At 47.2% G+C, this 16,771-nt stretch overlaps 4 non-coding genes across 4 annotated transcripts in view; all 4 read right to left on the bottom strand.

The window, feature by feature from the left end:
* Positions 1 to 1,543: 1,543 nt before the first annotated feature.
* Positions 1,544 to 1,650, bottom strand: LOC141130697 (U6 spliceosomal RNA). Its single transcript, XR_012242467.1, has one exon. It is a non-coding gene; the product is annotated as a U6 spliceosomal RNA (small nuclear RNA).
* Positions 1,651 to 15,390: 13,740 nt separating this feature from the next.
* LOC141130224 (U6 spliceosomal RNA) lies at positions 15,391 to 15,497 on the bottom strand. Its single transcript, XR_012242044.1, has one exon. It is a non-coding gene; the product is annotated as a U6 spliceosomal RNA (small nuclear RNA).
* A 543-nt stretch (positions 15,498 to 16,040) lies between these two features.
* On the bottom strand, positions 16,041 to 16,147 carry LOC141130633 (U6 spliceosomal RNA). The gene has a single exon (XR_012242405.1). It is a non-coding gene; the product is annotated as a U6 spliceosomal RNA (small nuclear RNA).
* A 543-nt stretch (positions 16,148 to 16,690) lies between these two features.
* LOC141130660 (U6 spliceosomal RNA) overlaps positions 16,691 to 16,771 on the bottom strand; it is a 107-nt gene continuing 26 nt past the window's right edge. Inside the window, exon 1 of the small nuclear RNA XR_012242431.1 lies at positions 16,691 to 16,771. This exon is cut by the window's right edge and continues 26 nt beyond it. This is a non-coding gene — a small nuclear RNA (U6 spliceosomal RNA).

The following is a 16,771-nucleotide window of genomic DNA, read 5'->3' as shown; positions in this document are numbered from 1 at the left end:
GTAGGGGAGGGAAAAAAGAGTTCACAGGCCCGAAGCTTTATTGAACTACCAAAGGATACACGGGTGGGGAGAGGGGGTGGTAAAGGGGATATCTTCAGACCTCCTCTTCCTCCTTAAAGTCCATCAAGTGATAGTCTCTGAGCAGAATGTGGACCAGTCTGCAACAGTCCTCGATGGACATCCTCTCCCGCTGGTGGATGAGTCGCTTTCTGGCGCACCATAGAGCGTCCTTAAAGCAACACAGCACTGTCAATGTCCTCCTGTGAATGAGTTCCACAGAAGAGTCCGTTCAACACACGAAAGTGTGTGATTGCCGTCTGTGGTACATGGTCTTTAAGTTCTGGTTCCAAGGTCCTCAACAGGTCCTGTGCAAAGGGGCACTCCCAGAAAACATGCAGAGCAGTTTCCTCCTGGATGATGCAAAAAGGGCAGTGCCTGTATCTGCACAGGTTTCTGGCATGCATGAATGTCCTGAGTGGCAATCCCCCTTGGATTGCCATCCATGCCAGATCTTTGTGCCTGTTGGTGAGTCTCTTTGAAGAAACATTCCTCCAGACCACTTTGCAAGTGGCTCAAGGGAGGCTTGGAACAGTCTCAATCATGTCAGATGCTCTAATTAAATTGTGGATAGTTTTTGGCTTCCACTCCAAGTCCGGCTTCACTCCATGCAGCCCCAGCTCCTTAAAAAACTTGAAAGTGTCCAAGTAGTACCAAGGGGTGTCCCAGTTGTAGAGGATGGAGCTGTCCCATCCAAGGGTCCTCCAAAGAGGCAGGAGGAAGAAACGGGACATGGAGTTACCACCAGAGTCTACAATTCTGTCCACCAAAGTCCTGCGGATGCAGTTATAGGCAAAGAACACCCTCAGTAGAGTGGCAATGTCAGGCACGCCCTTACCGCCTTTGAGATTTTCCTCGAACATAACCACCCGCTTCACTCTGTCCATTTTGGAGCTCCAGATGAAGTGAAAAACCACCCTGGTGATGGCCTTGCAGGTGTTAACCCGGGGGCACATACACCATAAGCTTTTGGACCAACAACCCAGGCCACAGCAGACCCCACCCCAGCCAGGAAGGCCTGAAGTTCTGGAAGCTCAATGAGGCCCCCACCGGTGCTCCCATAACTTCTACTTAATTACATTTGGGAATACTAACCGCTCCTCCCCCTCCAGATAGAGAGGAGCGGTGTTCTTTCCCGAAAAACTGACTGGAGCTAGAGCTACCCCAATCTAGGCCAAAAGGCCAGGGACCCGACCCTCTGGATCAGACCCAGATGCAGCACCCATCCTCACCAGGAGGACCCTTCCGGATGGCTCGTACTTGGCCCCGCTGACATCTTGGTGGGTGTCCAGACACCGGCACTGCCGAACCTCCCTTCCGGAACCAATGACACCATTGAATTTGCATATGCCCTCCCCACTCTCGGGAGTTGCACCTCCTCTGGAAACTGATAAGAACAGATACTACACTTAATCTTATGGCACCCCTAGAAAGGGTAAATTGCTGAGCGCTTAACGGCTCACCTTGTGTCCAGATCAGAGCACCAATAAATATGGAAAGCTTCACGAATTTGCGTGTCATCCTTGCACAGGGGCCATGCTAATCTTCTCTGTATCGTTCCAATTTTAGTATACATGCTGCCGAAGCAAGCACAGATCTAAGGCACCGCCCAAAGTCATTATATAACACGTGCCCTTTTACTGCCTGCATCTTAGGGAGAGTCGCACATGAGCTTCCAATCTGGTTTTGGAGCATCAAGTCTTCTGAAAGCTTAGGGACAAATGAGATGGAGCACAATATTTTTACCCAAGATGGAGTTTACTGGTGAGAAATGTCAGGATTTTCCGTGAGCTGGTTTTCCATTAGCACCAAAAGGTAAATAAATTATACTGATCAGTTAGTGGAAGGCAGACTTCCTGTTGGGCTAGAGAGTTCAGGAAGTAAAAGCAGCTGCGGTGGAACTGCCAAGTCAGCTGATTTGATGAGAGAAGGGAAAAATGGCAAAAACATTTTCTGAAGGTCAAAGAAAAGCGAGAGAGGTGTAGAAAAACGGAAAATTGTATACTAACCTTTCCGTAATTTTCCTTTTCTGATGCATCCCCATGGCAGCACACACTGGGTTGTGACTCCACCCCCACAACCTTGACAGGATTGGTTAACTATAAATTTGAAGGAGAGGCACCCCACTTCATTCTCTGTAACTATCATCCTAAAGGAGGGGTGGGATGCTGTGTGCTGCCATGGGGATGCGTCAGAAAAGGAAAATTACTGAAAGGTGAGTATACAATTTTCCATTTTCCTGACTAATCATGGCAGCACACAAAGTAGTAGTGTTTATTATATAGCTGAAGAATTGGCTTGAACAACGGCTCTTCTAAAATCTACCGTTGATAACTGAGCCGAATCCACTCTATAGTGGGACATGAAAGTATGCCTGGAGGACCAGGTAGCTGCCCTGTTAATTGTCTCGGGAGACACTCTGCAATGCGCTGCCCAGGAAGCTGCCACTGCCCTTGTTGAATGAGCCCTGATTCCTCCGGGTACCGGTAGATTCTGAATGTCATAAGCTTTCTTGATTGTCTTGACCAACCAAGATGTGATGGTGCGGGATGATGCCATCTGGCCTCTTCTCCCCTCATGGGGAATCACTAATAGACTTTCGGTCTTCCTGAAAGAGACTGTAGCTGATAGATAATTTCAAATAGTAGTCTTAACATCCAAAGCGTGTTGTTGACCTTGATTATCTGTAAATGATGGAAGATTGATTTCTTGATTGTAATGGAAGGATGATGACACCTTTGGAGTGAATTGGTCTGAGGGTTTCAGTATCACCCTACCTGGGTAAAAGACCATGTATGGCTCTAAAATCATTAACGCCTGTATTTCCAAAACTCTTTTAGCAGAAGTGATAGCTATAAGAAATGTTAGTTTTAAAGTTCCATAGTGTGATTGAATCAGCTGGATGGAAAAGAGACTCTGATAGGGTTTTCAGGACTATCGATAAAACCCATGCTGGTAAAGTCGGTCTTCTTAGAGGCCTGATCTTGACAAACGCTATTATAAATTGTATAAGAGGGTGATTGGCCCACTTGACATCCGTCTTAGCTGACAGAGCTGAAACCTGTACTTTGAGTGTACTTGAATTGAGCCCTCTGGATAAACCTGCTTAAAGGAATTCCAAAACTTGCGGCACTTCCAGAGATGATGGGTCCCAACCATTCTGCTGGGCCATAGACATGGACTTGTCCCATATTCTATCATAAGTGACATTAGTCGTGTATTTCCTAGCCTGGAGTAATGTTGAAAAGACCTCCTGTGAGCAACGTTGCTCTATAAACCTAATCCTCTCAACATCCAGGCCATCAGATGGAGCTTCTCTGGGGCTGGAAGGAGGAACTGACCTTGGTGAAGAAGATCTTGTGATAATGGAAGAGGTAGTGAGTCCCCCAGACTGAGCTGTAGCAGAGTCGTAAACCAAGGCCTCCTGGGCCAAAAAGGAATGATCGCTATCACTGATGCCGAAGATCTCCTGAGCTTCGATAGGAACCTTGCAATCAAAAGGTGTTGGTGGAAATATGTACCCCAATTGGAAGTTCCACTGATGGAGAAGGCAGTCCACTCCCTCCGCAGATGGGTATGTCACTCTCGAAAGGAACCTCTGACACTGTGTTTGAGGGTGTTGCTGCCAGATCGATTTCCCCAAGTTTGGGTCAGGAGATTGAAGACTTGTAGATTCAGGGACCATTTGTTGTTTGATAAGAACTCCCTGCTCAAACAGTCGGCTAGCAGGTTCTGAGCTGCTGGGACATATACTGCTCGCAGATATAATAAAAATATCTGAGCCCATTCTAGGATGGGACAGACTTCTTCCAACAATGTACTGCTTCTGGTACCTCCTTGTCTCTGTATATACGTTACTGCCACCTTGTTGTGCATCCGGACTAGAACACTCTTCTCCTTCAAGGATGGACCAAAGGCTAGGAGAGTCTGGAAGGCTGCTCAGAGCTCTAGGACATTCGATACCAGATCCCTTGCTTGGAATTGCCATTGTACTTGAGCCACCTGGTTCTGATTATGGGCTTCCCAACCTGACTGGGATCCGAGGTGATCACCTCAGGTTCTGGGTGGACTATCGGTCTGTGACTCCTTAGATTGTCTGTATGCATCCACCACCAAATTGACTAATTTGCGGTTCAATGAATGGTGATCGACTGGAGCATTAATGTTCCCCTCCACTGGGTAAGAAATGAGTACTGCAATGTCCTCATATGCCATTGTGCACATTGGATCATCGGTAGAGTGACCGACGTTGACCCTAGAATGCTCAGACAGATTCTTGCTGGAAGATATCTTGCCGCCATTAGCCTCCTTATCTTCTGTAATAAGGGCCCTATCTTTTCCTGAGGTAGACTGACTCTGTTTAATAACGTGTCAAGTTCCGCCCCTATGAAAGTCATATTTTGAGTGGGCTAAAGACTGCTCTTCTTACAATTGATCAACCACCCGAAACTTTGAAGTGTGTTGATCAGTATATCTTGATGAAGAATCAGTGTTTCCTGACTGTCCGCTAAGAGCAGGATATCGTCTAAATAATGATGGGGCCGCAGGCCTTTCTCTCTTAGGAACACGATCACAGGAGGAAGAGTCTTGGTAAATGTCCTGGGAGCGGAGGAGATACCGGATGGGAGACACCAAAAATGAAAATTATGATGGTTGACCGAGAATCGCAGATACTTTTGAGAAGCGGGGTGTATGGGCACGTGAAGATAAGCATCCAATAACTCTACAGAAATCATCCAATCTCCTGTTTACAGCTAACAAAATTGATTGGAGGCTCTACATTTTTAAAGCTTCTACTTGAATGCTTCTGTGGAGTCCCTTTAGGTCCATAACAGGCCGTAAGTCGCCTGTCTTTTTCCTTACCAGGAATAGAGGGGAGTACTACCCCCTTCCTCTTTGGGAAATTGGAACTTTCAATATTGCCCCCTTCATTACTAGCTCCGCCACATACTTTGAGCAGTAAACTCCTCTTGATTGGAGATGGCTTGACTGAAAATATGTTTTTGGTGTTTCTTCTATAAACTTCCATCCGTGACCATACTTTACTGTGGTCAGTGTCCACGCATCCTTTATGTGTTCCGTCCATACCTGCTCAAATTTTTTGAGTCTGGCTCCCACTCTCCCAGGTAGGACGGGCGCACCCTCAAAAAGACTTCTGGTTTTCCCCTGACGAGGTGGTCTTAGACTTCTGAAGTCTCAAAAAGGATGATTGTGGATTCTTCCAATTCCTTTTGAATTCTCTACCTGGTCTGTATGTCTTCGCCTCCCTGTATCTCTCCAGGAGATTGCGTTTAAAGGTAGGACCCTTCTGTGGTTTGGGACGCCGGTCAGAAGGAATCAGGCCCGACTTTCCACCTGTTACTTTGGAGATTGCCGAATCCAACTTTGATCCAAAGAGGTTAACTCCATCATAAGGGATCTTGCACCAGTTAGACTTTGATGCAGCATCCACCACCCATGGCTAGAGCCATAGAGCTCTTCGAGCCGTAACTGATGCCAGCATAGCCCTGGCAAAGGAACGAATTACATCCACTGCAGCTTCTGCCACAAAATCACCTGCCAGTTTCAATTCTTGAAGAGAACTGATTATCTTCTCCTGGTCAGCCCCCTCACGAACAGATTTCTCTATATTGGCAGACCAACCAGAAATCGCTTTTCGTACTGCGGCTGATGCCATCGCAGGTTTACATGCGCCACCATGCTTTTTTCATGTCTTGATCAATTTTTCGATCCAACATGTCCTGGAAAGTTACCGTATCTTCTTTGGCTTCTTTCGGCCTTTTGGCTTAGATCAAGTGCAGTTTCGGCTCTCTTGTATCGAGGTTGAAAGGTGCCCGGGGTACCCGAAAGTCGGCCTTGGGGGGAGCGTCCCTTTTCGGAGGGCCCCCCCTTGTTGCTATTGGCTCTAGGCTTAGTCCCCGGGCAACGAGAAGCGATCGCCCTCTTGAAGGCGACCTTATCTTTGGGCGGTTGGCGGAACTGTGGGGGTTTCCCTTTGTGGGGACCCCCACAGGAAAGCGGTCAGTTCTGAAGGCGATTCTACAATGGCGGCCCGAGGAATCCGGGATTCGCTACGTTTTCTGGTAAAGCCAGGTTTTTCCGATGTGACTTTGAGGACCGTGGTGGTGGATCTTTTGACGGGCATCCTAGGCCTCGGGGTAAGAGATATCTTATGCTTGCAGGATTTTCCAAATCAGAGACTATATGATGTCACTTTCTATTCCTCTGAGGTCTGTTGGGATGTTTTCGAGAAGTTCAAGCTGGTGGAGGATTCTGAAGTCGAGAGGAAGTTTGGAGTACAGCCGCTATTTATGCAGGAGGAGAAGGTAATTACCGTGCACCTTTACAACCCCTTTGCGGATATAAATCTAGTTAAGGCTTTTTTGAGTAATTACTGCGACAAGTTGAGAGGTGGAGAGAAGGTCTTCAATAACTTTCAGATTTGGTCCGGGAAGTATCGCTTCTTTGGGACCTTCAAGTCGGACTCCAGTTGTGTGGGGGGAGTTAAAAGGCCTCCTGCAGTATTTACCATCGGAGGGGAAAGGGGGTTTCTATTTTACCCAGGACAGCCAAGATACTGCAGAAAGTGCATGAGGTATGGGCATGTTAGCAGTGATTGTGACCAGGAACTTAAACGCCGGTTTTGCGGGAAAGGAGGCCATGTCGCACGTGACTGTAAAGAAAGTAGGGTATGTGACATATGCAAAAAAGCGGGGCACATGGCAAAAGATTGTGAACAGTATCGGGCGTCAAGAAAGGAGTGGCTGTCTAGTGTGTTGACTCCAGGGAAGGAGAAGAGAGAAGGCAGGCAGCAGAGGCCACAAGATGGTGCGGGTGAGAATGCTAAGGGGGGTACTGCTGATGCAGGCCCTCCGGGTGTTCCACCTGAGCACCCGGCTGGTGATGTTGCCCCCGATGGGCAGGCAGGTGATGCGGCAGGAGCAGGTAACGCTACCCCGGCTGCTGGTAAGGTAGCGGGGGGCGGAGCCTGCTCTGAGACCGCTGATGCTTTGCCGGGTGAAGACGGCGTACAAGTGGATACCAGGGGAGTTCCAGGTCCCTCTGAGGAAATGGAAGATGGAAGACAGGAGGAAGATGCCCCTTCAAGGGTTAACCAGGATATGACTGTACCAGCTACGGGATTGACAGTCCCGTCACCACTCCTGGGTTTTTTGTCCGATAGTGATTCAGAGGAGAGCGAAATGGAGAGTGTCAGCAGTGTAGAGTGTGGCCAGAGGATGGAGGATGATTTTCCTGATACACCAGACCTGCCTGACACTGCTGCTAACAAAAGATCTAGGTTGGACGCACCCTGTTCTGGAGGGGTGGAGGGGGTTGGAGGTGTCTTACCTGATAATGGGGGTTCTGAAGAGGAAACCGCCAGTTCTCCGGTTCCCCAGAGAAGGCTTAAGATGAGTGAAGGAGAAAATAGGATGGACTTTTAAGGCTTTATTATGGCTGTTTTTGTTTTTCTTCTCGTAATGGCTCTGTCAATAGGGTTAGTGAACTTTAGACGTATTGCTGCAAAAGTGAGGAGGGTGGCGGTATTTGAAGACATTGGTAGAAATTGATGTGGATGTTTTTTGCTTACAGGTGTGTGGGATGATGAATAACCCATCTGCTGATTGGAAATGGGGCCTTTCAGTGTGGGCGTATGCATGTGAGTCCAGGAGTGAGGGGGTTGGTGTGGTGGTGAAGAACCCAAATATTAATATTGTAATGCATGAAGTGGTTGTCCCTGGAAGATTGCAAATTGTGACGTTGGAGATTTTGGGTCAGCAAGTGAGGGTAATCAATTGTTACGCTCCAGCTGAGAAAAAAGAAAGAGTATGTTTTTTTAAAACTTTGAAGGTTCACTTACCTGGGAGGGTTCCGACAGTCTTGGCAGGTGACTTAAACTGTATAAGGAGGAATGAAGATCGTCAGGGAACTAGTGGTGACGGTGGGATGGATATTACATCCAGACTCCTGAATGACATGATAGGAGACTTTAACATGCATGATACAGCTATGGAAGTGGAAGGGGGGAACACGACATTTACTTACCTTTCTGACAGGGGGACAGTGAGGTCACGTATCTATTTTATTTTCTTGTCACAATTTTTGAAGGGGGAGTCTTATAAGGTGGTACCTGTACTTTTTTCCGATCATTCTTTAATTTTTTGTTCTTTTAAGTTGGATGTGGGAATGGAGGTGGGAAGAGGCACATGGAAAATGAATGTGTTGTTGTTGGAGGATGAAGGGATTTCTTCTTTTTTTCCGGTCTCTGGAAGAGAAAAAAAATGATTTTAAAAACGTGTTGGTATTGTGGGATTGGTGTAAAAATCAAGTAGCATCCTTCTATAAAAAGGTGGGTGCGGAGAAAGCGAGAGAAAGAAGAGAGGCAGGAAGGAGGTTGTTGGGGAGGATACACTTCCTGTGTCAGTGTAAGAGATTTGGGATGGAGGTGGAGGAAGAACTAAAGGAAGCGCAGGAGGAGAGAAGAAAGATGATTAAAGAAAAAGGGAAAGGGATTGTCTTCCGAGCAAAAGTCCAGGTGATGGAAGAAGACGAGAAGTGCTCGCGTTTCTTTTTTAAAAAGGCCTTTAGTCCCAAAAAAATCATGAAGGTGATGTTGGATGGACCAGAAGAAGTGAGAGGGAAAAAGATGAGAGAGGTTGTCAAAAACTTCTATGCGGAATTGTATAAGTGTGAAGATGGTGCCACAATTCAAGAGATGGAGGACTACTGTGAAGCTTTACCAGGAGGTTTGAAGAAGGAAGAAGGTACTTGGCTGGCGGAAGAAGTAGAAGAGATGGAGATTGAGAAGACACTAAAGAGCATGGCCAAAAACAAGACACCGGGAGGAGACGGAATTCCGGTAGAATTTTATTTAAAGTTTTGGTCTATCCTGAAGACTCATTTTCGAGAGGTGATAAGATACTGCATGGCGAAGAAGAGATTGGCTACCTCGATGAAAGAGAGGGTTATTACACTGCTCTATAAAAAGGGGAACGAGAAGGATATCAAGAACTGGCGCTCAATCACACTTTTAAACGTAGTTTACAAGGTTTTGGCGAAGATCTTGGCAGACAGGATGAAGGAGGTGGTTGGAGGGGTGATTGGAAGTTGGCAAGTGTGCGCTATACCAGGGAGAAGGATTGCAGGTAATTTAATGCTTCTCAGGGATTTGGCCTTCTATGCTCAAAATAACAATCTATCATTGGCGGTGGCAGGGATTGACCTCAAGAAAGCTTATGATAGAGTATCACATCAATTTATGTTTTGTGTTTTAAAGAAGTTGGGTTTTCAAAAGAATTTTGTAGATATCGTGAAGTGCTTATATCATCATGTAAGTAGTAAGGTCCTGGTTAATGGGTTCCTAGGGGAATCTTTTGAAGTAAGAGCAGGGGTAAGACAGGGTTGCCCGCTGTCTCCATTATTGTTTATTTGTATTATGGAACCGTTATTGCAGCATGTACAGCAGGATAAAGCTTTTGAAGGTTTTTTGTTCCAGGTGGAGGGGGAGAAAAATGAAAGTCATTATGTTATATGGATGACGCAGTTTTTTTGTGCAAGACTCAGAGAGATCTAGCAAGAGTGGAACTCCAATTACAGTTGTTCGGAGGTATGGCCGGGATGCGGGTTAACTGGGACAAAAGTGCCTTTTGCATGCTTAGTGGACTACATGGTTTTTCAGCTGCCAAGATTAAGAGAGTAGACGCTATTGATGTTTTAGGAATCCACTTTGAAAGAAATTTACAAAACCAGTCAAATGCTGAAAAATGCTTTGGGAAAATATCAAAAAAACTAGATTTATGGAAGTTACGGAGGTTGACGCTGAAAGGGAAAACTCTAATTGTGAAGGCTGTTTGTCTTCCTTTACTGTTATACTTTGGGGTGATATTTCCGTTTAACAAAAGGTGGATGCAGAGATTTTCCAGACTTTTATTTCTTTTTTTCTGGGGATCAAAAATGGAGAGGGTAGCGAGAGCTACAGTGATGAAGGAGGAGAGGCTTGGAGGACAGAATTTTCCGAATATAGAGAGTTTTCTAGGGATGCACTCTTGGTTACTCCATTATAAAGTGTTTACGGGTGGAGGAAGGACAATGTGTTTCATGCGCTATTTGATGGGATGGTTTGTGGTGGGATGGGGGTGGGGGGTTTGTGACCTAACAAGGCCTGTGGCCTTAGTTCCCCCACCTTACTATGCTAAGCTTAAAAGGTGGTATGATGAGTGTGGCTTGAAGAATTTGGGAGAAGGTACAACAAATTCTAACAACTAACTAATTCTAACAACTACGTACAAAGCCATCCACAATTTCGCCCCCAGCTACATCACTTGCTTAGTCTCTAAATACCAACCTACTCGCTCTCTTCGTTCCTCTCAAGACCTCCTGCTCTCTAGCTCCCTTGTCACCTCCTCCCATGCTCGCCTCCAGGCCTTTTCCAAAGCCTCTCCAATCCTATGGAACTCCCTACCCCAATCTGTCCGCTTATCTCCTACTTTATTAGCTTTCAGAAGATTCCTGAAAACCCTTCTCTTCAGAGAAGCCTATCCTACCCACACCTAACAACTGTCCTTTTTTTTTTTTTTCCCATCAGCTCATCCCCCACAGTTATTACCTTTTTGTCTCCACTTGACCCTCCCTTCTAGATTGTAAGCTCTAACGAGCAGGGCCCTCTGATCCCTCCTGTATTGATTTGTATTGTAAGTGTACTGTCTGCCCCATGTTGTAAAGCGCTGCGCAAACTGTTGGCGCTATATAAATCCTGTATAATAATAATAATAATAACAAATAAAGCCAGTCTGGTTAAGTGGTTAAGAAAGGAGGAGGTGGTTACAAATATTGCTGACCTTAGGACAAAGCAAACTGAAGTCTGCTGGAGGAATTTAAAGACCGAAGGGGTGACCAACAAACAAAAAGAAGTAGTGTGGATGTCTTTTCACGAGTGTTTATCAACAATGGTGTTTTTGAAAGCAAGAGACTTGGTAAGAAGTGAGAGATGCGTAAGGGAAGGATGTGGTGGCATAGAAACTGTAAGACATGTTTTCTTTGAATGTAATTTTGTGAAAAATGTATGGGGCAGGTTGGTGGGTTTTTTAGGAAATGTCTTGGAAATAAAAGGTGTCACAGCAGAGTTATGCTTATATGGTTTGGTCAGTGGTGAATTAGATGTAAAGAGGAGGGGGTGGATTTTGTCTGCAATTATGAAAGAAGTGCTGTGGGAAGCAAGATGTGGATATAAAAAAGGAAGTTTTCGTGTATCTGAAGATGAGTGTCAAGATTGGGTGATGAGCAAATTGTACTGTGTGTTGATTTATGATAGGAAAGTGCTGGGGGTGGAGGAGGCAGATTGTTTTTGGAATTTTGGGAGGTGGAGGTTAAGATAAGGTGGTGGGAGGTGGAGGGAATGTGTTTCTGTGTTTAATGATGATGCTTTTTTTACTGTGTTTTATGGAAAATACTTACCTGAATGATGAAAGGAACGGTGCTTGATCTCTTGAGAGTTATTTGAAGGAGTTTTGAGTATGCGATTAATGCTGAAGGGTAAAAAAAAAAAAAAAAAATCCAGAGTGGAGGTTTTTTCATGCCTTTCTTTAAGGGCTGTCTGGTAAGCCTTAAATCTCTCTATGGTGACGGGTCTATCTGCGGTGGAAGTCACAGAATCACCCAATAGGGATTCTCACATATTTATGGACACTAATGAAGATTAAGCACGTTTATTTCAGTGAAATAAAGGTTTGCGGTGGTGATAGCCACACACTTTATTCCACACCTCAGTTTGTAACTATATAGGAACACTAATGGACAATATATACTAATTTGATTTGGGTATCACTAGTGAATCATTGTGCACAGTGTTTTTCAATTTTATATTTTTTCAGTGTTTGTCTATATTCAGCACAGTTTTTGATTGAAAATGTATACTTTATTTTGCAAGAAAATATACAAAAAACAAATACTTAAACAGGGTACAGTAGGTGACCGCGATATTGTGTCAATCTCGCCGCACTTCTCGGCGAGATTTGACACCTACGAGCCCCGTCACAGGAGCCAGCGCCGAGATGGCTCACTCATCGGGAACCGATGAGTGACAGGCAGTGCTGACAGCTGTCTGGTATGAATCCTGAGGCGGGAACACCGCGCCAAATTTTAAATGAAAAAAACGGCATGTGTTCCCCCCTCGGGGGCATACCAGGCCCTTAGATCTGGCATGGATTGTAAGGGGAACCCCCTATGCTGAAAAATCGGCGTGGGGGTCCCCCCCAAATCCATACCAGACCCTTATCCGAGCACGCAGCCCGGCCGGCCAGGAAAGGGGGTGGGGACGAGCGAGCGCACCCCCCTCCTGAGCCGTACCAGGCCGCATGCCCTCAACATGGGGGGGTGGGTGCCTTGGGGGAGGGGGGGCGCCCTGCGGGCCCCCCCACCCCAAAGCACCTTGTCCCGATGTTGATGAGGACAAGGGCCTCTTCCCGACAACCCTGGCCGTTGGTTGTCGGGGTCTGCGGGCGGGGGGCTTATCGGAATCCGGGAGCCCCCCTTAATAAGGGGGCCCCCAGATCCTGGCCCCCCACCCTGTGTGAATGAGTTTGGGGTACATGGTACCCCTACCCATTCACCTAGGGAAAAGTGTCAATATAAAAAAAACACAGTACACAGGTTTTAAGAGTAATTTATTAGTCAGCTCCGGGGTCTTCTTCCGACTTCGGGGGGTCTCCTTCCGACTTCCCCCGGTGTTCGGCCTCTTCTCTCGGGCCCCGCCGCTATCTTCTTCCAGCTCTATTGCCAGCGAGGGGCCCGGTCTGCTGCCGCTGTCTTGTCGCCGCTGTCTCGCCGCTTCTTCTTTTCTTTTCTTCTTCCCTGATGTTGACACGACGCTCTCTCCGGCTCGAATGCTGTGTGCGAGCTGTGGAGCCATTTATATAGGCGGTAACCCCGCCCCCTTACGACGTCATGGTCCCAGCATGCGCAGGGACTCTGGCGTCATAAGGGGGCGTTGTCGGGCACGCCCTTACCGCCCTTGAGGGGTTCCTTGAACATAACCGCCCGCTTCACTCTGTCCATTTTGGAGCTCCAGATGAAGTGAAACACCGCCCTGGTGATGGCCTTACAGGTGTTGACCCGAGGGGGCCAGGCCTGGGCGAGGTACTGCAACACAGGGAGGATCTCGCTGCGGAGTACCAGTGTTTTGCCTTCGATGGTGAGAGAGGGCAGCCTTGTCTGACCCCAGACAAGATTGGAAAGGGGTCAGTTTTCCAGCCATTAACCAGCACCAAACTAGAAATGTCAGTGTACATCACATTCACATACGAACAAAACATTTCCCCAAGACCAAACCTGCGCAGAGCTCTGCACATAAATTCATGGGAGACACGGTCGAAGGTCTTCTCCTGGTCAAGACTGACCAGGGCCGAGTGCACACGGCGGCCATGAATGTACTGGACTGTGTCCCGGACAAGCGCAAGGCTGTCCGCAATCCTGCGACCAGGAATGCCGCAAGTCTGATCCGGGTGGATGATCTGTCCGATGACAGACTTCAGCCTGTTGGCCAGGACCTTGGCGAGGATTTTGTAGTCCACGTTCAGAAGAGAGATCGGACGCCAATTTTTAAGATCCGATCTCTCCCCTTTCCGCTTATACAAAATCGTGATCATCCCCTCCCTCAGCGACGGAGACATTCTGCCCTCCACCACCATCTCCTCGTACAGCTCGAGCAGGTCCGGGCCCACGAGATCCCACAGTGCTACATAGAGCTCAACTGGGAGACTATCGCAGCCCGGGGTCTTGCCTCGCCTAAAGGATTTAGCGGCAGAGTGCAGCTCCTCCAGCACCAAGGGGGCGTTGACGGTTGATGAACCTGCAGGATCAATTTGGTTAGAGATACCTGACAGGAACCTGTCGGCCGCCTGTGTGTCCGTTTCTTTCGGGGAGTAGAGGTTGGTGTAGTAGTCGCTGACCACTTGCATCACAGCCTTCTTCCCCTTCTGGAGTGTTCCGGTCTCGTCACGCAGCTCTGACAAGGGTGTGTGTCCTGAGTGAAGTTTCCTGAAAAAGAAAGAATTACACCTCTCACCTTTCTCAAGATTCTCCACCTTGGCACGGAAGACAATGTGCCTGGATTCTTCCTCGAAGTGTCCTTTCAGGCTCTTCTTGGTGTCCTCCAGGTCCTGCCTAATGTCCCAGCCGCAGTGATGAAGGTCCTGCAGGGACTGCAACTGACGCTGCAGTCTCCTGAGTTCCCTCCTCCTGGTGCACACACGCTGGCGTCCCCTTGCCTGAAAGAAGCTACGCAGCTTAACCTTCACAAACTCCCACCAGTCACTTACCCTTCCGAAGAATCTCTTTTCCCCCGTCCAGGTGGCATAGGCCTCCCGGAGTTCCCCCATCAGTTCCTCGTTTTCCAGCAGGGTGCTATTCAGCTTCCAGGAACCCGGTCCGCGGGCAAAGCCCTCGCCCAGGTCACCCCGAAAGTGAATAGCCCTGTGGTCAGAGAAAAAGCAGGGGACCATGGAGAACTCACGATGCTTGACTGTTCTTGAAGTGAGCACGAATTCAATACTGGAACGCACAGATCCATCGGGTCGGCACCACGAATAGTTCACGGTCCCTTTCCCTATGGATCCCACGGCGACCTGCAAGGAGGCCTCCGAGATCATCTCCTTGAGCAGCCTAGAAGTAGCATCAAGTTTTGCGTATATGCTGGAGCTGCGCCCATCCTCCTCGATCGGACAGTTAAAATCACCGCCGATCACTACTGTTCTGGTGGTGACGAGTTGGGTCCGCAGGGTCTGGAAAAGTTCCAGCCGCGCATTCTATATTCAGCACAGTGTTTTTCAATTATATATTTTTTTAGTGTTTGTCTATATCCAGCGCTGCACTTTTCTGTATATATATACTTAGTGGTGCCCCCTATCAGTGTTATAGTGTTCAGCTGCAAGACACCCTCTTCACAAGTTTTTTTTTTTTTTTTAATTCATATTTTTTTCACAATTTTTGTACACTTAGCGCAAATTTTTCTTTTAGAAGAATAAATTATGCTGATCAGTTAGTGGAAGGCAGACTTCCTGTTGGGCTAGAGAGTTCAGGAAGTAAAAGCAGCTGCCGTGGAACTGCCAAGTCAGCTGATTTGATGAGAGAAGGGAAAAATGGCAAAAACATTTTCTGAAGGTCAAAGAAGAGCGAGAGAGGTGTAGGAAAGAAGGTTGACAAAGAACACTGCCGCCTAGCTCCTAAAATGAAGATACGTCATCCCAGCAGATCCTGTTGCAGCATGAAGCTTTTCAGGCCTTACCGTCAAAGGGTAAATTGCTGAGCGGCTCACCTTGCGTCCAGATCATAGCGCCAATAAATATGGAACGCTTCACGAATTTGCGTGTCATCCTTGCGCAGGGGCCATGCTAATCTTCTCTGTATCGTTCCAATTTTAATATATGTGCTGCCGAAGCAAGCACAGAACTAAGGCACAGCCCGAAGTCATTATATACCGCGTGCCCTTTTACGGCCTGCATCTTAGGGAGAGTGGCAAATGAGCTTCCAATCTGGCTTTGGAGCATCAAGTCTTCCGAAAGCTTAGGGACAAATGAGATGGAGCTCAATATTTTTACCCAAGATGGAGTTTACTGGTGGGAAATGTCAGGATTTTCCGTGAGCTAGTCTTCCATTAGCACCAAAAGGCGAATAAATTATGCTGATCAGTTAGTGGAAGGCAGACTTCCTGTTGGGCTAGAGAGTTCAGGAAGTGAAAGCAGCTGCGGTGGAACTGCCAAGTCAGCTGATTTGATGAGAGAAGGGAAAAATGGCAAAAACATTTTCTGAAGGTCAAAGAAGATCGAGAGAGGTGTAGGAAAGACGGTTGACAAAGAACACTGCCGGGTAGCTCCTAAAATGAAGATACGTCATCCCAGCAGATCCTGTTGCAGCATGAAGCTTTTCAGGCCTTACCGTCAAAGGGTAAATTGCTGAGCGGCTCACCTTGCGTCCAGATCAGAGCGCCAATAAATATGGAACGCTTCACGAATTTGCGTGTCATCCTTGCGCAGGGGCCATGCTAATCTTCTCTGTATCGTTCCAAATTTAGTATATGTGCTGCCGAAGCAAGCACAGAACTAAGGCAGAGCCCGAAGTCATTATATACCGCGTGCCCTTTTACGGCCTACATCTTAGGGAGAGTGGCGCATGAGCTTCCAATCTGGCTTTGGAGCATCAAGTCTTCCGAAAGCTTAGGGACAAATGAGATAGAGCTCAATATTTTTACCCAAGATGAAGTTTACTGGTGTGAAATGTCAGGATTTTCCGTGAGCAGGTCTTCCATTAGCACCAAAAGGCGAATAAATTATGCTGATCAGTTAGTGGAAGGCAGACTTCCTGTTGGGCTAGAGAGTTCAGGAAGTGAAAGCAGCTGCGGTGGAACTGCCAAGTCAGCTGATTTGATGAGAGAAGGGAAAAATGGCAAAAACATTTTCTGAAGGTCAAAGAAGAGCGAGAGAGGTGTAGGAAAGAAGGTTGACAAAGAACACTGCCGCCTAGCTCCTAAAATGAAGATACGTCATCCCAGCAGATCCTGTTGCAGCATGAAGCTTTTCAGGCCTTACCGTCAAAGGGTAAATTGCTGAGCGGCTCACCTTGCGTCCAGATCAGAGCGCCAATAAATATGGAACGCTTCACGAATTTGCGTATCATCCTTGCGCAGGGGCCATGCTAATCTTCTCTGTATCGTTCCAATTTT

Source organism: Aquarana catesbeiana, linkage group LG02 (genome assembly GCF_042186555.1).
Source record: "Aquarana catesbeiana isolate 2022-GZ linkage group LG02, ASM4218655v1, whole genome shotgun sequence".
Classification (NCBI taxonomy): Eukaryota; Metazoa; Chordata; class Amphibia; order Anura; family Ranidae; genus Aquarana; species Aquarana catesbeiana.
Note: the sequence above shows the minus strand (reverse complement) of the source record. Positions and strands in the feature narration are given on the sequence as shown.